Source organism: Sinocyclocheilus rhinocerous, unplaced genomic scaffold (genome assembly GCF_001515625.1).
Source record: "Sinocyclocheilus rhinocerous isolate Xijiao unplaced genomic scaffold, SAMN03320098_v1.1 scaffold2771, whole genome shotgun sequence".
Lineage (NCBI taxonomy): Eukaryota > Metazoa > Chordata > Actinopteri > Cypriniformes > Cyprinidae > Sinocyclocheilus > Sinocyclocheilus rhinocerous.
The window spans coordinates 169,610-192,618 of NW_015659695.1; the positions used below are offsets into that span (position 1 = coordinate 169,610).

Below are 23,009 nucleotides of genomic sequence, written 5' to 3' on the forward strand. Positions count from 1 at the left end.
GACTGATTTATTATTATTATTATTATTATTTTCCCACTACACTTAAAAACATATTAAATTATATTAAAATGTAAATATTTCCGTCAAGCAACTGAGACTAAAGTGTAAATATAAAGTGTACATTTTTTTGGAGGGGGGGGGGTCCTGCAATGATGTTTAGATATATATTATTTGTGTGTTTTATATATATATATATACATATATTTAACAAGTCAGAGAAATTTGACAGCTTTAGTACCTTGTTTTACATCACTGCCTGTTTAGCCCCGCCCACATATTCTACATCACTGCCTGTTTAACCCCGCCCACCGATTCTACATCACTGCCTGTTTAACCCCGCCCACCGATTCTACATCACTGCCTGCTTAGCCCCGCCCACATATTCTACATCACTGCCTGTTTAGCCCCACCCACAGATTCACGCATGTAGTGTAAATAATGAGAGGCAAACGCAGCTCTACACAGAAATCAAACGATAAAGATGCTCCGAAGAAAAGACGCTGTTCAGTGCCAAGTTGTGGAAAAACTGAGTCTCTGCATCGCCTTCCTTCTGATCCCAGCATTTGGAAAGAGTGGATGAACTTTATTTTTAATGAAGATCCAGACCGTGAATGTAAATGCAAACATACATAACTGTTAGTCAATCACAGCAGTGGGCGTTTACTTCAGAATCTACAATCCTCCACGCCTATTCAAACAGAGAGTTCTGATGAGGTGGTCAAAACAGCACAGAAAATAGCCTATTACTTCTCAATTATGATGTGTTTTGATGCAAACATCTTGATATAATTATAAGTGGACCTCAGAGAACAGTACATAACAATAAAAAAGGCAGTTCACGACCCCTTTAAATACAGTAAAGCTTAAAACAACTGCTGTTGCTGGAAATGATTGTGATGGAGAAAAAACAAAATAACACACTGCATCTCTATGTATCTAACGCTAGAGGTGAATTAAAACAGATCATCAGTTTAATTACGATCAGGTCTAATGACGCTATTAAGACCTATCAGATGCGTGTGTGTGTTTGATTCTGTATCAAGGCCTACATCAGCAGGTTTGCACATGAAAACTGCATCATTACAGCTGAAGAGCATCAAACGGACTCAAACCTCTGAAATGACTCTTCTCTTACTATCTTTAGCTTTAAGTCAGTTATTTCCACGCACACACACACACACACACACACACACACTCACACACACACACACACACACACATTATAATAATGTACAGTAAGTGAACAATGCATTATTTCATGTTTTTGCGTGACTCTGTGTCAGCGCTGGAGTGGGTTAGACGTGAATTTGTGTGTTCAGTGTTTGTTCACTGGACTTACACTCGCTGCCGCCCGCAGGTTCACGCAGGTTCCATCTGGATCCTCACAACACGCTCCGAGCCAGACCGCACCTGAGACACACACACAGATGGACAGGTTACTGAGAACAGAAACACACACGTGTCTGCCCGTCAGCTCTAGAAGCTCTTAGTTTAATCTCTGTAGTTATTTATCTGTCCATTTCTACATTCATTTCTTAACACGATTCATGTCTATCCTGTTGAAAAAACAGCATATGCTGGTTAGGTATGTTTTGAAGCATGGCGTCTGGTTTAAGCTGGTTGTCAGCTGGTTTAAGCTGGACCTTAGTTGGTCATAGGCTGGTTTAAGCTGGTCCTGAGCAGGAGCTAGTTGCTTAGGACCAGCTTAAACCAGCTGATAACCATCTTATAAACACCTCAGGACCATCTTAAACCAGCTTATAACCAATTCAGGGCCAGCTTAAACCAGCTTATAACAAGCTCAGGGCCAGCTTAAACCAGCTGATAACCAGTTCAGGCTTAGCTTAAACCAGCTGATAACCAGCTCAGGACCAGCTTAAAACAGCTGATAACCAGTTCATAACCAACGCAGGACCAGCTTAAACCAGACGATGACCAACTAAGGACCATCTTATAACCAGCTCAGGGCCATCTTAAACCAGCCCAAGACCAACTAAGGACCAGCTTAAACCAGCTGATAACCATCTTATAACCACCTCAGGACCAGCTTATAACAAGCTTAGAACCAGCTTTAAACCAGCTGATAACCAGCTTATAAACATCTCAGGATCATCTTAAACCAGCTTATAACCAATTCAGGACCAGCTGATAACCAGCTTATAACAAGCTCAGGACCAGCTTAAACCAGCTGATAACCAGTTCAGGCTTAGCTTAAACCAGCTGATAACCAGCTCAGGACCAGCTTAAACCAGCTGATAACCAGTTCAGGCTTAGCTTAAACCAGCTGATAACCAGCTCAGGACCAGCTTAAACCAGCTCATAACCAGCTCAGGACCAGCTTAAAACAGCTGATAACCAGTTCATAACCAACTCAGGACCAGCTTAAACCAGCCCATGACCAACTAAGGACCATCTTAAACCAGCTGATAACCATCTTATAACCAGCTCAGGGCCATCTTAAACCAGCTGATAACTAGCTCAGGACCAGCTTAAAACAGCTGATAACCAGTTCAGGATCATTTTAGACCAGCTGATAACCAGCTCAGGGCCATCTTAAACCAGCCCATGACCAACTAAGGACCAGTTTAAACCAGCTGATAACCAGCTTATAACAAGTTCAGGATCATCTTAAACCAGCTGATAACTAGCTCAGGACCAGCTTAAAACAGCTGATAACCAGTTCAGGATCATTTTAAACCAGCTGATAACCAGCTCATAACCAACTAAGGACCAGCTTAAACCAGCTGATAACCAGCTTATAACCAGCTTAAACCAGCTGATAATCAGCTCTGGACCAGTTTAAACCAGCTGCCATGATTCAAAACATACTGTATGACGAACATGTTTTTAATTAAATTATTTAGCATTTGTGTTAATATGAGTTTAATCAGTATAATTCTGCTGGACTGAGTTCACAAACACCTCATGCAGTGTATGTTCTGTTTATAGTCATATTTGTGACACAGACAGTCGATGAACTTACAGTTATTTTGTTTTCACAAACATCCTAAACCCAGGATGTTTGTGTGAGTGTTATTTATCTACTTACTTATTTTTTTCTTAAGTGTAATATTAGTGTAAATGAAGGTGTTGTGGATATTTTTGGAATTTATTTATTTATTTTGGTTTTAAGCGAATAACTATATGTTTATTATGATACCATAACATAACATAATACATAATATACATGTATATATAACATAACGTGTGTGTGCACACATTAAGTAGGACACGGCAAGAGATTATTTAGTACTTTACTGAAAATTATGTGATACGATTAATTTCATAAACATATTATATGTGACGTTTTGTGACAAGGCAAGGTTTTTTTCATGTTATAAATGGCCATTCAAGCATATAAACACATTTTTAATGATCTCTGCTCCAGCATACAGACTTCAAAAGACTACACTAAAAATGCAGGGCATTTTTTTTTCTACCCAAACACTGGGTTGAGTCTATTGCATAATTTTATTGGTTTATTTTTGCTTATTTGTTTTTGTGTTGCACAGTGTAGTTCTCAGCTGAATGTGTGCATTTCTTGGTGAAATAAAGGTTTATGTATATTTTATTGTATCGATAAAGTCATTATGTCGTGTGATGGAAATGCCTGATGCCTCGCAAACAATATTGTATCCATAAAGAACCTGAATCTAATTACTTTGAATGTCAAAATACTGTATATCATCAGAACTGTGCTCTGTCTTTTATGTGTAGGTGATAAGGAGTCAATCAAAGCAGTTTCAGTGGCTGTAAAAAGCATGTGCATTTTTAATTAGGCCATTCAGTTTATTATTGCTCGTTTGTTTGTTGATAAACAATCGGTCTTTATATTCCAACACTGCGTCGCTCTGCACTCTATAGCTTTAGCAGTGCAATCTTGGGTTTAACCCTGGTGTTAACTCTGCCCCAGAGCTATCGGGGGTTAACCAGACAATAAACCAGAGGTTAAATGCAGTGGGAAAACCCCAAGCAACACACCACAATGTTCTGCCTAGTCAAGAGTTATAGGCCTTATCGCTTGAACCAAATATTGGAAGTCAAATATTAATTTATGCCACACAACCGTCAATCTAACATTAGTGAACGTGCTGGGTGCTTTTACATTTTAAAGTGTTTAAAGTGTTTTAAATCACATTCTATATTTTGGAGCTGAAAATATGATTTCCCCAAGCTAGAGCCATGATACACAATTTCCAGCATCAGATGCATTTGGATTTCAGTCTTACCGTTCATGAAACCCTCGTCATCTGAGCTGTCTCCGGCCAGAGGAATGAAAGAATAAAACTCCTCAGAATCTCACCTGGAAGACAAGAACAAAACAGAAACGTGTTTCATGTCAGTAAAAGTTACATCTGATGATACATTATCCACTGTTTTCAAAAACACGATAAATTCAGACATCATTTCTCACAATTGCTAGTTCAAGATAACGTCTTCAGTAGACTGTCCTTTACATCGGTACCACAATCCTTTACATCAGTACCACAATCGTTCTTACAGTATATTTTAAACTGTATTTTGTTGCAGCGAACTGGAGAGTAATTTGTTTTTGTTGGATTTGCCAAAGCCAATTCTTCTTTACATTTGGCTTGGCACATGTTGATTTTGGACTTGCTTGTGTGCTGTTGTTTGCACTTATTCTCATCAAAGCAGGACCATGTCCTAAATCACATCTAATCATCCCAACCCAACACCCTTGAGTTTCCTGCCATCCCACGCAGCCTCATCTTTAATCACATAATATTCAATCAATGCACTACACTGAAGTGTAAACAAGTGTGCTTCATTACAGTAGTTTGTCTGTGCACATGACAGCTGATGATTGACTGACTGATTGATTGACTGATTAGATTCGGGAGCTCCACACACTGTCAGACCTGAGCAATTGGTCTCCAAGGACAATGAGATAAAACAGCATTAAACAAAGTCCTTTCCACACTCTCGTTCTGTTTTCTCATGTGAGTCCCCGGAGCTTAGCGTTTTATTTAGATTCACTGCTAATTATGCGGACGGATCTGTTTACTCTTCAGATCAAAGTTTCTCCCCTCTGTGTTATTCACAGATCTAAACAGTCCTTTTATTAGCACGGCCAACAAAGACTTTAGCACCGCCCTCTTAGAAAACTCATTAATTAGTGTGCATAATGAGATTAGTGATTTAGAGTTAAAACTGCCATGCTAACGGACTCCTGTCTAAAGTAATTCCTCCTGCAGTCACGTCAGTGGCCTCAGATTTTGAATCGAGTAAATATACACGTCTCACTAGATGTACATACAAATAAATATAGTTTTTTTTTTTTTGATCATATGATGTGCAATACTGTCAAAAAAGATTACACAAATGTTAATTTTCCACACATACCCACAAAATGTACACCGTTTACAGATAAAATACAAATAAACAAATCAGTTAGGTCACAGGTGTATGAGCGCAAAATATGTATATTATTAGATGATAAAGTTTATAAATTACTATAAATATATCATTTTCCAGTTAATGAGACTTTTGTATATATCAAATGTCACACTTTTTTTCTCAAAATACAATGACGCAATGAAAACTAGCCCCATTCAGCCCTAATGAATCACCCGCTGCGAGCATGAACAAGAAAAAGAGAAAAGGACCTAATACAGAGCTTTGTGGCATATCATAATTTACCATTGTAAGTTCAGATATTTGTGCATTTACACAAACAGAGTGGATTGGCAGGACAGGTGAGAGATGCATTTCTATTTTTTAAGTCATGCAGACTTTTAAAAACAAAATAATTAATTGATATAGTAGTAAGGAATGTTACATTTCCTTGACAATATTTTATCAGTGATATGCATGACCGATATTTCCATCTGATACATCACTGTACCTTAGTACTGCCTCTGTGGGTTTTTTATTTGTAAAGCAATTTGGAGAAGTGTAGTAAGTGCTGTGTCATCTGAAGAAGTCTTTTAGAGATGATTTGTCTTTGACCAGAAACACCTCGCATCTGGCTCAGTTTTGTAACCACTCGCTTTTTGAAAAATACAGCACATGGAGGTAACGATATTTCATTTCACAACAACCAAATGGTTGCAGAATTCATCACCAGCTGTTTTTTTTCTCTTCAGATCTCTGTGTTGAGTGGAAACTCTTTGATGGTGAATCTTTTCTGTCCTCAAACACTTCACTTTTGTGTTCTAATTTTGGCCCTGCTACTAATTAACAGCTCTGTGCTGAAGAGTTTGAGCATGCAGTCGCACAAACTGTTCCCTGCCTTGTGCGTTTGTGTGTGTACCTGCCCGCGCACACACACACACACACACACGCACACGCAGGTTTGACACCATTCTGTCCAACACATTTTCTGTCTTGCAGTCCTAAAAATAAAGGTTCCAGAAATCTATCTATCTATCTATCTATCTATCTATTCATCCATCTGTTTCACGCAGGTTTGACACCATTCTGTCAGAGCGCTGTGAGAGCGAAGCTCACTGTTTCTCAAACGAGCAGAGCACAAATGAACCAACAGGAAACAGTTTCCAACACGGAATAATTTCAAACTGTTTTTCTCTCTCTCTTCCTGTCTGTCTGTCTTCAGAAACAGCTGTATGAGTGTCGTTCGGCTGTCTGGTCCCTGCCGTGATGGTTCCTGACTGCTGAAAAGCTCTTGGTTAATTAACGTGTTCTGTATTAATTCAGACATCCACACAGGAGACGTGTTATACATTTACTCAGCACTCTGTGTCTCTGTAATTTAACTGCATTTCGAGAGTTTCCAGCGGCATGCGGTGTGTGTGTTCGGCTCATGGCTGCGTCTCCCTGTGTCTATATTTAGTGTGAGTGCGTTTGGAGTCTGCTGGATGTTTATTTGAGATGAAATTGAGAGCAGGTGACAGTGAGCATGTGGGACGATCTCACGGGACTCAATGTGACGCGTGCGACTGCTGATACGCTAAAGCTTCAGTCACTGCTGAGATCTCACACTGGCAGTGTTCATCTGTCTACCTGCATTATCTGTCTGTGTTTCTGTTCTTCTATCTATCTATTTATCTATCTATCTATCTATCTATCTGTCTGTCTGTCTGTCTGTCTGTCTGTCTATCTATCTATCTATCTATCTATCTATCGTTCTATCTATCTATCGTTCTATCTATCTATTGTTCTATCTATCGATCGTTCTGTAGTTCTGTCTATCTTTCTTCACGGATGAATGGGGTAAAATTGGTAGAAGGGCATTTTTAGGTCATGCAAATGTAGTAGAGCTCCACTGTGCCCTTACACACACACACACACACACACAAAAGCTCATTGTAAGTGAATTAATTAGGTGATCTCTCGCTGTGTTTAAGTGGGGCAGACAGCAGGGGAGGAGAAAAGAGCAATATTCATAAATCGACCACAGAACGACAGACAGAGAGAGAGACAGCTGGAGGAAATATGGCCAAAAATGGAAATAATGGTCTACATAAAAAGAGGGAAAAGATGAATTAAAGAGCGGGGCGTGTGAAAGAGCAGATGAAGCGAGAGAATGAAGAGGCTGTGTGAGAGATTCACAGATGTGCCGCTAGTGTGCGCTGTTCAACCAGATACACACACACACACACACACACACACAGAGCGCTGCGACCCCAAGAGCATTATGGGAATTGTAGTTCTCATGCATTGAACCGATTGAGCTGATTGTCTGTCTCTCTGTTACTGGCACGAACTGCAAGATTACATCATCAGATAGACCAACACAACGAATATCGCTCAAACACACACTGAAAACATTACAGACAGATGGATAAGACGGTGATTTAAAAGACAAACGTCTCTGAGGCTCACGGCAATGTTCTGGGAACAAACATCAAACCTGAGCCGTGTAGTGAACGACACCTGTCTCACACACACTGTAAACCCTGAAAGAAGCTGAAACGTGTCTCCGTTCGGCCTTCAGCAGCTCACTGTGTGTCTGTGTTTGTGTGCATGTTTGTTTATGCTCTTATTAAGGCTCTATTTTGAGAGTGTAATATATTCTGCGTCTCCAGAGCTTTTCCTGTTTCCAGCCGAATTTCACTCAAGCACACCATTAACTTCCAGAGCTGCAACTCAATAACTAAACACACTCTCAGACAGTGTGTGTGTGTGTGCGTGTGTGCGTGTGTGTGTGTGTGCACGTTTTTGTGACAAATGAGGACATAAATTTGTATAATGACAAGGGTATGACATAGGTATTACAAGGAGAAGGTGACTTTTCAGGACATTACCCCATGTCCCCACTTTTCAAAACGCTTATAAATCACACAGAATGGAGTGTATTGAAAATTTGAAAATGCAGAAAGTTTCCTGTGAGGGGTAGGTTTAGGGGTAGGGTTGGTGTAGGGCAATAGAATATACGGTCTGTACAGTAGAAAAACCATTACGCCTATGGGATGTCCCCACTTTTCACAAAAACAAACCTGTGTGTGTGTGTCGTACATCAGGCGAGCTGCAGTCATAAAGCCGAAGGTTTGAAGATGTCGAAGTCATATAAATAAAGCGAGAGTGTTCGGGTGTTTGAAATGAAATTCAAATCACAGTTTATGCATGAAATAATAAGTGTGGACTTTAAACACGTCTAAAAATAGAGGAGAGATTTGACTCCCCGTCTGTCGCACACAGAGACAGCTCTGCAGCCTGACGACAGACAGACAGATTCACAGTATGAATACAGATTGAAATGATGAAAACTTTCTGAAATCACTTAGGCTTAAGTGGACAATGACACGACTGTTAATCGCTCATGTAAGATCTTCAGAAACCCATTTAGTGCACACAGGATGCGTTTCCTTTCATTCACAATTTTCTCTCAGTTAAACTTCACTAATCGGAACGAGATTTGAAAAAAAACATTATCATACTTCACGCTCTCTGAAGAGTTTTATTGGTCATTATAATGAGCTTTCAGATCCTTCCACAAAATCTGAAATTTAAGAGAAAAAAAACCCTCACTTTAACTATAAAAAAATAGAGTCTAAAGCTCCGCCCCCTGTTATAGGCCCCGCCTCTTCCATAAATAGTCGTATGTGCCACTCTCGGGTATTTTCTTAAATGTACTAACTAAACTAGTTTGTTATTTTAGTACAGAAAGTTGAACTAAATTAAAATGAGAAATGCTGGCAACTAGCTGATTTAATTTTTCAAGTAATGGTTTTCAGTGGTTCATGTTAAATATTTTATGGTTTACTTAAGTTAACTATAATAACCTTATATATTATGCATACAAAACCTGCTCATTTGCCGGATGCACTTTTTTGCAGTAAATAACAATGTGTTATTCACACAAGCAGCACTTTACTGTGTTTTACACATAAATCCACCTCTTGCATCACCATAATGCTTGCTTTCACACAGTTCTGTTCTCATCGCAGGTCTCTTTTCACATTGTGCTATTGGACTCTAAACCGCGTAAGTATCACTGTGAACACTAGCAGCAGCTGGTTAGCACTGTAACTAGATAACCACTCAGGACGAGAGGACAGAGAAGTGAGTGCTCTTGACTTCAGTGGTTTGTTTGTATTTTGGTCTATCCGCTTTGGCCAAACTTTGATTTTCACAAAACTTCTAGTTTGCAATCATTCAAAAACTGGAATATTACTTTAGCAGCTGGAACAAAAAAAATGCATCCTTCAGGAAGTGAGTCATTTTACAGGGAAAAGAGCAGCACAGACATGGATTTGGTGAATTCTGGAATGTTTTGAGGTCATTTGTTGACACAAATCAGTCTGATATTGTCAACATTTCAAAATATGAATATGAAAAGTCCTCATATAAGCAAACTGCCAACCCCTCACTGAGCAATTTCTCATTTTAGCTCTTTATGAACATGCATTGACATTTGAGCTTGTCCTTGTGTAAATATCAAGTTAAAATGAGTAAAGTTTGTATCTGAGTTTGACCAGATTTAGAAGATACTTGCTTAAAATACAACACATGCATAGTCATTTTTCAAAAGTTTCACAGTTCAAAAGGTTCTGCAGGAGATGAATGACCCAGAAACAAAAGACTTAAATTAGTCAGCCGGAGAGCAGAAACACGCTGCCTTGATCTAACGATCAGAAGTGATTTCAAACGAGGAAAACCCAATGCAGTCTGCACATGTAAAATATTAGTGAAAATGTTTTTATTTCAGGCCAAGGAGGAAAATAAAGTGGCCGGAATAGCTGTGTTCGATGTCAAAAATATCAGACAGCTTCGTCCGTACAAACACTGTCCTGCACTTAAATTAGTCAGCCGGAGAGCAGAAACACGCTGCCTTGATCTAACGATCAGAAGTGATTTCAAACGAGGAAAACCCAATGCAGTCTGGAAAATAAAGTGGCTGGAGTAGCTGTGCCATCAGGAGACATCAGAAATAAGAATGGTGTGGATCGGACAGCTGTGTCCATACAGACACCGCCCTGAAACGAATCGCCAGAGCTGACAGAACTGATATTTCAACCGAGTGTCCGATTCACACATGATCTGTGAACAGGAGAAGGCTGTACTTGGAGTGTCACTGTTGGAGAATCGGTTGTGTGGGCCTTCGGTAAAACATTGCACGCTGTGCGTTCACCAGCAGGTGCAGAAACGACCTGATCTGAAAGTTAGAGACAAAGACAACAGCACTGGAGCACTTGGAAAACACTGAAAACACAAGCGATGAGGACAGCAGCTGTGTCTCAAGGATTAGAGATACATCTGAATAAAGTCACTCCATAAACATTCACCTTCATTTGTCCCACACATACACTCTCTCTCTCTCGGTTTTAATTCCTGATCTGCTGCTTGTTCTTGTTTTCTTTTCATGTCCTCCTTGTCTCCGTCTGTTTATCCGTCAGATCGTCTCTACAGCTCCCCAATTACTTAACAGGGAAAAGCTGACTGGTTTGAGACTTTCAAACTCAACGACCAAAACGAAATCTGCAATTCAAATGCGAGGAGGCTTAACGAAAGAAAGAGATGGATGGATGGATGGATGCTGTTTAATGCATTCAGATCATGAGCGTCAAGGTTCAGATCCTCAGGAGTGAATCATTATTGATTGTGAACTAAGTGAAGTTTCTGTGTTTATTAGCCGCCGTTGTGCCTGATCTCTGCCTCGCATCGATCGGCTCTCCACACAAGCACAGCTCTCTTTGTTGTTTCCGGCAGATTTGTCTCGATCGGTTGTAGTTTTGCTCTGCTGAGTTTATGTTCTGTATGTCCGTCCTCTGTCTCTGATTAGTGCTGAGAGAAGACACATTACAAACCACAGCTTTACAACATGATGCAGACGTGCTGGTAACAATCCTCATTCTGTATTTAGCGAAATCATTTCCACTATTTAGATAGATGTTTAAATGCACATCTATATTGCGTCTAAACATCTTCTAATCTGAAAGCTCATGCCGTGATCGCACGTTGGCTAAGTGAGTTTTCAGGAGTTTGTTGGTAAACGGTTCAGCTGTGAGAGTTTTGTGAGAATCGATATTTCTCAGAGGAGCCAGTTCGATCGAAAGAGCGAGTGAGTTACGTTATTTTCTCCTTTAATCTCTCTTTTAGACCTCGGCTAATCTCTCTCAGGTGAGCGTGCTGATGTTAGCAGATCCCTTCAATGTTTCAGCTCTTTTTCTTCTGGAGATTCAGTTAGTTAGTCCTCATCTGATCAGAAACCCCTGGCAGCAGAACCGAGCGAACGAGAGCGACGATGGCAGATTTCTACTTTAGGGATCTGACTCCAGCTATGGAGATGAATGGGAACTAATCTCCAGGTGTTACGGACCTTCTCGTGTCCATCGGCACAGCAGACTCCCATTACAGGGACGCATGAAAACACAACATATGCTGGGGCCCATCAACACTGAGACGTCTCATCAGCATTTTTCATCTGACTGCAGGTCATCGGTTGACTCATATGTGTTCGTTTTCTCCTCAGAGATTTCAGGATAAACATCTGGGACAGAGCTGATGGTTGGATGCAACAGACGGCCTCCGTCGAGTCTCCTGAGCAATGAAAGAGCAGTAAACGTTCCTCTGGGTCTCTGTCTCTCCCCGGCGTCTGTCTCTCAGCTACCTGTCCCGCTAATTGGCCGCTTATGTGTTTTGTGTGCGTTATTTTAAGTTGTTTAGGTAAGAACACGTCTGTTAACCCCCTGGGGTCGACAGTTCCGGCGGCGGAACTTTCTGCAGATTTGAATGTTAACAGCGAAAAGAACTAAAATGCTCCTTCATACTTGATCGTACATATAAGAGTAATACAGCATTTAAATCTGTAAAGGGTCTACTTTTATTTGTGTACACTCACAATATCAACAAAACATTGTGCTTTTGCAAAATAAAGAAAATATACAGGGTGTGCTTTTAGCCGTCTCATTCTCCGCGCATATCTGTTTGAAACACGTCACTAAAATGAACTGAAACTCAGCGAATATTTGACACACACACATGAGAGACATATCTATAGAAAGCTTAACATGTTATTTTTAAACGAAGTAAGTCATGACGAAAACAAATATTATGTGACAAAGTAATCAGCGATGTCAAGGCGATGTCAAGTCTTGGCCGTCGCCCTCATTATCGCTAATGTGAGACGTGAAAAAATCTCAGATGCTCACTAATGGCTTTGACCCTGAGTAGAGTGCTTATAAAACCCTAAAACTGTCTCCTAAATGGAAAATGTATAACGGTGTCACATCTCCCTCACCTCGTATACAACTACAACATTCTGAGTTAATCCTTTTAGATTTACACTTTAAAACACCCTCGGACCCCAGAGGGTTAAGATCATAATTAGTTTCTACTCGAGGGAGATCTTCGCATCAGATTTCTCTTTATTGTAATTTTGCAAGCTGGAGAGGCAGCAGATGGCATCTGACCCCGGATACGGCTGCTTTGTTCTGACGATCCTTTCAGCGTCCCGTTCCTGTGCGGAGCGCGTCTGTGAGTCCGGACCACGGTTATTATCACTATCTAACACTAAAACTATTAGAAGCAATTTTTGTCATATGTTGCATTGCAACTTCATGAAGTATTTTTCCATTAGTTCACATCTGGAGAAGACAAAAGCTGAAACAAATCCATCATTAAGACGTTTTTAACTAAAATTCAGATCAGAGCTGTTTTGGACTGTTTAAATCTGAGCAGATTTCTCTCCTGATTCAGACCAGAACACTTTTTCACTGGAGGAAGCGTTATTATGGATTATAGACTCGTATTTGAGTTAAAAGCATCTTAATGCTGGATTAGTTTCAGCTTTTGTCTTCTCCAGATGTTAACTGATGGACTGGAGTGCTGTGGATTACTTGTGGATTATTGTGATGTTTTTATCAGCTGTTTGGACTCTCATTCTGACGGCACCCATTCACTGCAGAGCATCCATTGCTGAGACACTGATGCAATGCTACATTTCTACAAACCTGATGAAGAAACAAACTCATCCTGATCTTGGATGGCCTGAGAGTGAGCACATTTTGGGCCATTTTTCATTTTTGGGAGAACTACTCCTTTAAAATGATGCAATAAAGATATAAACTAAACAACACGAAAAAATCCAACACAAAACATGCAGGGAAACATGTGGTTCATATCTGTCTCTTGTTTTTAACATATACTATCTTTATTATTTCTGCCGTAGGGTTTCACAGTGTTTCTCAGGTTTTAGGGATCATTACGTTCCTGCTATGAACTGAAACAGTCGAGATTTAGCTAAACGGTCCTCTCTTTTTTCACAACTACTGCAAAAATCCTCCATTGCAGCCTTTGAAGTTCCATGAAAGTTTCTGCACTATCCAGTAAATCCACAGAGAAACGTGCAGTTCCAGGAAAGAACGCGGTGTCACGCCTCCTGATACAGCGGAGGAACACGAGCGCATCAGACCATAAATCAACCGCTCGACCCTCCTGACGCATCTGAACCAACATGATCAGACCAGAGCCGGTTCTGTCAGCTTCCATTGCCTGACAACTGATCTCATAAAATCTTCAACTACTGTGCAGGTTTTTTTAAGCCTAATTTTGTCTTATTTTGTGGTTTGTCTGTGTTAAGCATCAGTTGAGAGAGGTTTATGTGATGTATGAACTTCTCACAGGCCAGGAGGAATGCTGATGGCAGAAGGTGAGCATGAGACACACTTTAAGAGCTTTCTGTTCAGCAGTCATTTGCTGCTAATTACACACTAGCCGTGTCAATCACAAGAGCATTCTGCTCCATCGCTGCAGAAGCCTTCACTTCTGACACAAACACACACACGTACAGCAACAGGAGAGACGATGCAGCTCTACAAACCCTTCATCACACACAGCAAGACACCTGAAGACTGATCGGAGGGATGGATAGAGAGAATTCAGCTATCTGATATCAGCAAACTGTTTCCAGCAAGTTAATTTTATTAAATAGACAGAGTAATATTTTGTGAATGCTGTCCTCACAGATGTCTATTTGGTTCAATTGAGCAAGAGAACTGGAATCAAACAGTAATTGCCTTGCCTGGCAGATGTTAGATGAGAGAGAGAGAGAAAATGCTATGTACAAGATACACACACCAGTTCTGGTCACTAGTGCACTATACATGATACGAATAATGCATGCAAGGCTTTTCATTTAGAGTCCAAATGGCCTAAAGTTCAGATCCCAACCTAAAATACAATTATAAGAAAGATCGCAACTTATATTATTCTAACAAATAGTATTACCATTTAAAATAACTGTGTTCTTATTATTATTCTTCCTCCCCACAGTCTTTGGCAGCCCTATGAACATTAAGAAGGGACATTATGAAAATTGGCACATTTATAGTGGTGGACATGAATAGTAATCAGACCAACTTTGGGGTCTCTAGAACCAACTCTATAGCGCCGCCACCAAAATAAACTTCATACATCTGAATACTTTTCTCATGCTGATCACATTCAACGTCTGAAATTAAGACTCCACCCATTACAGTAGTGGCCATTTTGAAAAGTACATGTAACACTTCGCTCAATTTGATACAGACAAAAGAAAAGTCATACCATATGCATGACAAATTAAAGTACAATATGTAGTTCTCACATTTAATCATGTTTTAATGCTACTAGTAACCTGGGTTACATACAGTATTCTGTTTTTTTTCACTACTCCTTCAAAATATGCCCAGTTTTTGTGAAAATTGGCTCAGATGATCTTTGGACCGAGCTGCACAGAAACAAAGAACAGGATTTTCAGATTCATCTTTGCTCAAATGTTATGGTGTTGCAAACTTACAATGTTGAGCCAAAATTGGTTCAGAGGCTGTATCTCAGCAATACTTTGATCAATTGAAATGAAACTCGGTACGCTTCATCAGTACCATGCTATGAGGGTACCTGGCAAAGTTGGGAACGGCACCACCTACAGTTCATGAGATACCAAAAATTGACATTTCTGCCTATAACTTTGGAACATTTTGTCAGAAAGTCTTGGTGTCCATGGATTCCTTGGGTCATGCCGAATCTGAGGGAGTCGATTTTGCCAGGATCAGACAAACCGCCTGTCCACCATTTTGAAATTTGTCATAAATTGCAGTATCTTTTGAACAATTTGACATGTCTCTGCAAAAATTGGTAGGGGTCACCAACAGCACGTCCCGGAGGTCCCTAAGAAGTTTGAACACAGTGCCACCTAGTGTTCTAGAGATATAAAGATTTTAGTTTTTGACCAACATTTGACCAAATTTTGTCAATACATTTCTTGGCTTATGCCATTTCTGAGAATATATCATTTTTCATTTTCCCTCATTTTGTTTGTCTGCCATTTTGAAAGAAATGAAAAACAGTTTTTGTTCACTACTCCTCCTTCAAAATTTGTCAAATTCTTCCAAAATCTGGCTCAGATGATCTTTGGACCAAGCTGCACAGATAAAAGTGAGCACATTGTTGATATTTGCTACCATTCCCGAGAAATACCGGTCCAAAGTTGACTGTGTCTGTGTTTGTTATCTTGTGCTAGTTAGCTTAGCTTGCTAACTGGTTAGCATGCTGACCAGTTGCCATATTTTCTAATGAGGCTCTTCAGCTATCAGGTTAACCATGAGCTACGTTAGCTGTTGAGTTAACTTAAGTAATGCTTTTGTGAGCTTATTCTCACACTGAAAGCTCTCCTCAGCAAGCCTGAACCTTTCAGGTCATGGGTTTGAATCCTGCGTGGTGCATGCCAAGACTATAAGAGGTACTGGGGCCAGAAGTGGTGCAAAAATTGCTTCTGTTCCAGATATTTTGTCGTTCTGAGAATGATCTAATATGTACTTACTAAGTATAGCATGCAGTGCATTTATCTACAAAATCGTAAGTGTTTTGTGCTTTTGAGATTCACACTGTAGAGTCTGTAATTGTTCAGTGTGATGTGCCTTGATGTGCTTGCTGTACTTGCTGTGCTTGCTGTCCATGCTGTACTTGCTGTGCTTACAATGCAGCTGCAGTGTTTGCTGCGCTTGCTGCACCTTCAGTGCTTGGCCCCGTATCGCTGCTAGCAGCTATATTTTATCACTAAATTTGTGATTAAAAAAATACAGCCTTGGCGAGCAGAAGAAACTTCTTTCAACCTACCTCGAGAGTACAAAAGGCACAGAAATGTGTGATTCTTCAGGGTCTCTCGATCGACATCTTTCACCCTGTGGTGAATTAATTGCCGTCTGAATGCATGAGCCACACTAATGTTTTATAAAGTCTTCACCCTGAGAAACAGTCAAACACACACAGTCTTCTGTGTGAACATGAATAATGCAAACTGATGATCTCATGGGTAAAACTTGAACCTTGATGGGGGAAAATCAACACTTTTACACATATACATCATCCTCATCATCATCATCTCTCTCTCACACACACAAACTCACAGGTTTTATAAACTCTTCTCGGCTCAACTTTCTTTTGATCATCTCCTTGCCGTGGCATCAGGGGAGTAAGATGTGAGAAACACACACACGCAGACGTGAGAAGATGCAGGATCTTGGCGAATAAAAACAGTGAAAGGCTGTAAATGAATGTTCATCACACGTTTGGAGAGAGATCGTGAGAGAATGTTCTAATTTTAAACGCTCTGCGTTCTCGCCAGGGCCCGACGTGTTAGCGAGCCAAACCTTCATCAGAACATGCTCGCTTGCTCTCGGAGGAAGGTGGACAACACGACTCTCTTGTTCGCGCAGCGTTTAATGAGCTTGCACAGACGTGAACGTGCAGAACGACGCCCGCCAAACACTCACAGCCAATGGGACTAAAGCAGTTCAGCCGGTAGAAGCTCATTAACGGCTCCTAACGACCACGGATGAACACGGATCCATCAGTATCTGGATCCCTGAACTAAAGCAAGCAGATTTCTGAGATACAAACCGGGGACATTTCCTATTTCAGTGGCCAAAATATCATTGAAATCTCATTTATTACCATCTGTGAATTAAAAATTGGGGACAACAGATTTCTGTTTGCTTTTGTTTTTTATCTTGGCGAATAAAAACAGTGAAAGGCTGTAAATGAATGTTCATCACACGTTTGGAGAGAGATCGTGAGAGAATGTTCTAATTTTAAACGCTCTGCGTTCTCGCCAGGGCCCGACGTGTTAGCGAGCCAAACCTTCATCAGAACATGCTCGCTTGCTCTCGGAGGAAGGTGGACAACACGACTCTCTTGTTCGCGCAGCGTTTAATGAGCTTGCACAGACGTGAACGTGCAGAACGACGCCCGCCAAACACTCACAGCCAATGGGACTAAAGCAGTTCAGCCGGTAGAAGCTCATTAACGGCTCCTAACGACCACGGATGAACACGGATCCATCAGTATCTGGACCCCTGAACTAAAGCAAGCAGATTTCTGAGATACAAACCAGGGACATTTCCTAGTTCAGTGGCCAAAATATCATTGAAATCTCATTTATTACCATCTGTGAATTAAAAATTGGGGACAACAGATTTCTGTTTGCTTTTGTTTTTTAATGGTTATGGGTTCCATATAATAATAATAATAATTATTATTATTATTATTATTATTATTATTATTATATCAAAGTGGCCATAACTGATGTTACCAAACAAATGGATGAAACAATATTATATTCTAACAAAATTATTATGACTTTACAAAAATTTACATTACAAAATTAATACAAAATAAATATGACAACATATGATAAATAAGGCTGTATTTAACACAAATATAGATTGTGCTTTACACAATATAGATTGTTTCAAAGTAGTTTTAGGCTCATTTTGAGCGCATGTATGTGCTTTCTGCAAATGTAATTGACGCAAGTGTATATTATTTGATACTTGGGTGTACTTTCATCCATACAATATAGTTAAGACATGCGTGTGGGAAAAAAAAAAAACTCTAAAATTTAGCAGCGTATACCCACACAAACACACCTCCACCATGGTCTCCAAATTTAATTATTGCATTCAATCACATGTAAAAACAAATCAATGTTCTAGAGTTGTATTAAACATTCCCTTTGAGCTGGTTTTCAGTCTTTTCCTGCACGCAGCGGATCTGTTTCTGACAGATGATGTGTCAATCTGTCATCTCGCGCTGTTACCATGACGACGCCCGCCATCTCTGACCTCACTGTAGTTTGGTGGCGTCATTATTTGTTAACGTTCCAGCAGTAAAATTTTTTTTTTTTACCAATGCCAGAATCGCAGGCAGAGTTCATTAGCAGAAGCGCCTCACAAAGCGACACAGATCGATTCCCGTTCTGGGCCACGGATGACGTTCGGCTCGCGGAAAATCTGCCAGTGAAGCGTAGTTTTAGGCTCATTTTGAGCACATGTATGTGCTTTCTGCAAATGTAATTGACGCAAGTGTATATTATTTGATACTTGGGTGTACTTTCATCCATACAATATAGTTAAGACGTGCGTGTGGGAAAAAAAAAAAACTCTAAAATTTAGCAGCGTATACCCACACAAACACACCTCCACCATGGTCTCCAAATTTAATTATTGCATTCAATCACATGTAAAAACAAATCAATGTTCTAGAGTTGTATTAAACATTCCCTTTGAGCTGGTTTTCAGTCTTTTCCTGCACGCAGCGGATCTGTTTCTGACAGATGATGTGTCAATCTGTCATCTCGCGCTGTTACCATGACGACGCCCGCCATCTCTGACCTCACTGTAGTTTGGTGGCGTCATTATTTGTTAACGTTCCAGCAGTAAAATTTTTTTTTTTTACCAATGCCAGAATCGCAGGCAGAGTTCATTAGCAGAAGCGCCTCACAAAGCGACACAGATCGATTCCCGTTCTGGGCCACGGATGACGTTCGGCTCGCGGAAAATCTGCCAGTGAAGCGTGGCTAATGAGCCAGAGAGAGACTGAGTTTCTCAAAAATGACACTGTTTACTCAGTAAACGCTTTTAAATCAACATCATCTTCTCCAGGATAATAAATGCACATGTGCTCTGTTCCAAACGTAGGGAGCATGGGAAGTCATCGGAGGCGTCTGTTCCAAATCACGCGCAGCTTCATCATTCAGCATACTGAGAGAAATGTCAGTTATTTTATTTCAGCTGCAGATTGATGGGTTCTGAAGTTGAGTGATGGTTATAATGCTGTTGGACGTCTCCTGCTTCATTTGTTGGTTTTAATTTGATATTGTCTTGTTGGTTTTGTAGCTTCTTTTGGTTCCTGATCATCATGAACTGACAGCAAAGGATTTGGGAATTTACACCAGATGAGCTCAAGTAAATAGTACATGCTGAATCCTCGATTTCTCCTAACTCAGTTAAGTGCTAGTGTTACTCATTTTCACTAACTAACTAGTTGCTGTTGTAGCTGATGTCTCCAGCAGTCCAGTTTATTGCCGGATCTCATGCAGCTCTGCAGACACGATTCCCTTTAGAACCCTGTCATTCTCATAATGTACTTGTAATTTTTGGCCAAATATGTGCTTTGGTTACCTACACCCATCCCCCCCCCCAACACACACACACATTTTAGCTGTTCTTTCTGTGGTCTTTAACCTCTGTAGTTGAAACCTGACCGGCGTAGTCGCGTGATTCACAACTGACCTGTGCAGAAACTCTCAGTAACGTCGTCCACAGGTGATGAACATCACAGTATCATCAGTATATGGTATAGTATTTCTCCAGCGTGTGCCGCATATCATCCAGATCCTGAACCGAGTAACTGCTCAATGTGAAGCGGCATGAAGCTCTCGCTAATTTACATCCATTCATCATTCACTGCGCAATTAACATTTCCCCCAACAGACTGTCGTCTTGTTTAGAGAGACAATGTATGACCTGCTAAAGCACAGACAGCAGCGACGCACACATTTATACAGATCACATTAAAGCCATCCAGCCTTCCTCCTACTTCAGTAAAACTCCAAACATCATTCTCACTCTGAGCTTCCTAGCAGAACAGACATTTGCTTTGCGTTTACTACTTTAAAAAGCATTGTTCTCGTTTCTCCTCCATCACTGATATCATTCCTGTGTCGTGTCGTGTTACTCAAAATACAGTCAAGAGCAAAAAGAGAATCATGGACCAGCAGCTCAGCTGACAAAAACATTATGGGAACATTGCTTTTACATGTTACTAAAACGTTAATATATCCAGTTTTCTTGTCGTGATTATAACATTATGTAACAGTTTATTTTACGATATCCTTGTTGCACGCTACATGTACTTACTATGGCAATAACAACAACTCATGCATAATTACATGCAACTAACACTAAACTAAACCCTCATTATAACCCTAACCATACAGTTAGTACATGTAGTTAATTAATATTACTCAGTACTTCAATGTATAACTACACTGTAACAAGGACACTGTAAAATAAAGTGTAACCTAATGTTATTTGTAGGTTACTAAAATGTTTCTTACAAAATGCAATGTTATTTGAATGTTTGCTTTTAATATTCTAAGAATGTTTAATCTTCCATAAACATTACTATACTTTCTTGTTCTGTTCTATCGATCATGTGCAGCTGCCTCATTACTGTGCTATACAATTTGAAGAAATGTCTTTTAATTTTATAGTATATATTTATATATAAATATATTTACTTGTTTTTCATGCATGTATTTTACAACAATACAAAGATTTAGTCCTACACTTTTATTTGTTCCCCACTAAATGTTTTTTTTTCACTAAATGTTTAGATTTTATTAAATAATTGTGCACTCATGATTTTTCTAGAGTAACTTTTGCTGCTGAATTATCCACCAACCTAGTTTATAATAGTATTTTTGAGTATATATTTTTTCATTTGTTATTTTCTTTACAATAAAGTTGTCTATATTTAGTAGATTGTGTTTAACAGACAAAAGAGTAATGATCAGGTCAACAGAGAGAGGTATAGAAATTCTACATTGATTAAAAAAAAAAACTGTGCAAGTATTGGATCTGTATCGGAATCATATCGGTATCAGTATCGGCCGATACTCAGAAATAATTGTATTGTTGCATCCCTAATTATGAGAATGTATATCAAATATTAATAATGCTATAATAATCTTACATAAATATTACTTTAAGAACATCTTGTCTTAACATTTGTGACGTTTAATAAATATTAGTGAATGTTGTGAGAACGTTCCCTGTTAGCTTCGAGTGCACTCATTCCTGAGCCAGCAACACCATGAGTCCGATGTAAGGATAAAAGCATCAGTCCAATACATAAACGTAAACGCGCTTGAATGGTCTGCTTTGATCTGTATATTTTTGGCGCTGTATCATATCATCATATTCCATCATATTCTTCCATTTTAAGCCTTTTCACATCTTTTGTGGTCCGTAAGTACTTCCTCCAGATATCATATTCAAGTCCCACATACAGCTTCATCTGTCATCTCTCTTCAGCAGTGTGTTTTGGGAATGACCTTTGCAGAAACGTGGCCGTGCCAATCACACTCTGGTTTACAGCACTCCCTCACAGTGTGTCAGACTCCAGCGCGGTCTGTCTGTCCTGACAGCCGCTCATTCACAAAACAGCTCAACCAACTACTGTGTCAATTATTCAGAAAGTATTCTGAATAAACCACTTACTCAGTCATGTCCACCTGCTTTCTCAATCACACAGCTCCCCCCACTCATTAAGCCACGACAGTGTTGGGTGAGTTACTCAAAAAAAATTATCTACTAGAGATTACTAATTACTAATTTAAAATTGCAGATTGATTACATTACTGATTACTTCTTTTAAAAAGTAATCAGATTACTAATTACTTTACTTTTAAGGTTACTTTACTTTTCAAGCTATCAAACCTAAAAAAATACACTACAAAGTGAAACTCATAGTTCTTTCAGTAATTTAATATTGTCTGAAAAAATACATAAGTATCAAAATAGCAACTTGAACGATCACATCTCTTTTTTATGATAACAGCGAAAAGAACTTAAAATGTTCCGTCATTTTTGATCGTACAGCTAAGTGTAATACATCATTTGAAACTGTAAAAGGTCTATTTTTATTTGTATACTCGCAATATCAACAAAACATTGTGCTTTTGTAAAATAAAGAAAAGAAACAGGGTGCACTTTCTGCCGTCTCGGTCTCCTTGAACCTCCTGAAAACGCACCACAAAAATGAACCAAAACTCAGCGAATACTTGACAAACACAGACATGAGAAATATATCTATAGAAAGCTTGAAGTGTCATATCGTAAACAAATATTCTCTGATAAAATAATCCGTATGAAACCAACGCAAGGTCCAGTCTTTCCCGTCTGAGCTCATTATCTGTAATGTGATCACGCCCCCACGCAGCGCGCGCTATTCATACGGTAATCATCCACGTGAGACACACGAACATGTGACCGCCCACATCACCTCCGTAAACAAAGCAGCAAGATTCATCAAGTTCAACTAGGCTACTTTTCGTTTTTGGAAGAAGATGCGCTGTGAGGAATCAACCAGTAGAAGAGATCATTCGGATAAGTCATGTATTCATTTATACTTATATAAGTCATTTAGCTCGCATTCTCCGGTGATTTAATAAAGGGCATACTGACGTGCAAAACTTGATTTTAAAATGCATTTACTTCATATTTTTTTCTTAACACTGCATTTGTAACTTAATAGCGTAA

The 23,009-nt window shown here is 39.6% G+C and overlaps 1 protein-coding gene across 1 annotated transcript in view; it reads right to left on the reverse strand.

Annotated features, from left to right (window-relative positions):
- LOC107724002 (receptor-type tyrosine-protein phosphatase delta-like) overlaps positions 1 to 23,009 on the reverse strand; it is a gene marked incomplete at its 3' end in the record, with an annotated part of 266,996 nt that overhangs the window by 168,939 nt on the left and 75,048 nt on the right. Inside the window, exons 4-5 of the mRNA XM_016532768.1 lie at positions 4,230 to 4,303; positions 1,340 to 1,410 (exon numbers count right to left, since the gene is read on the reverse strand). The remainder of the gene's footprint in view (positions 1 to 1,339; positions 1,411 to 4,229; positions 4,304 to 23,009) is intronic.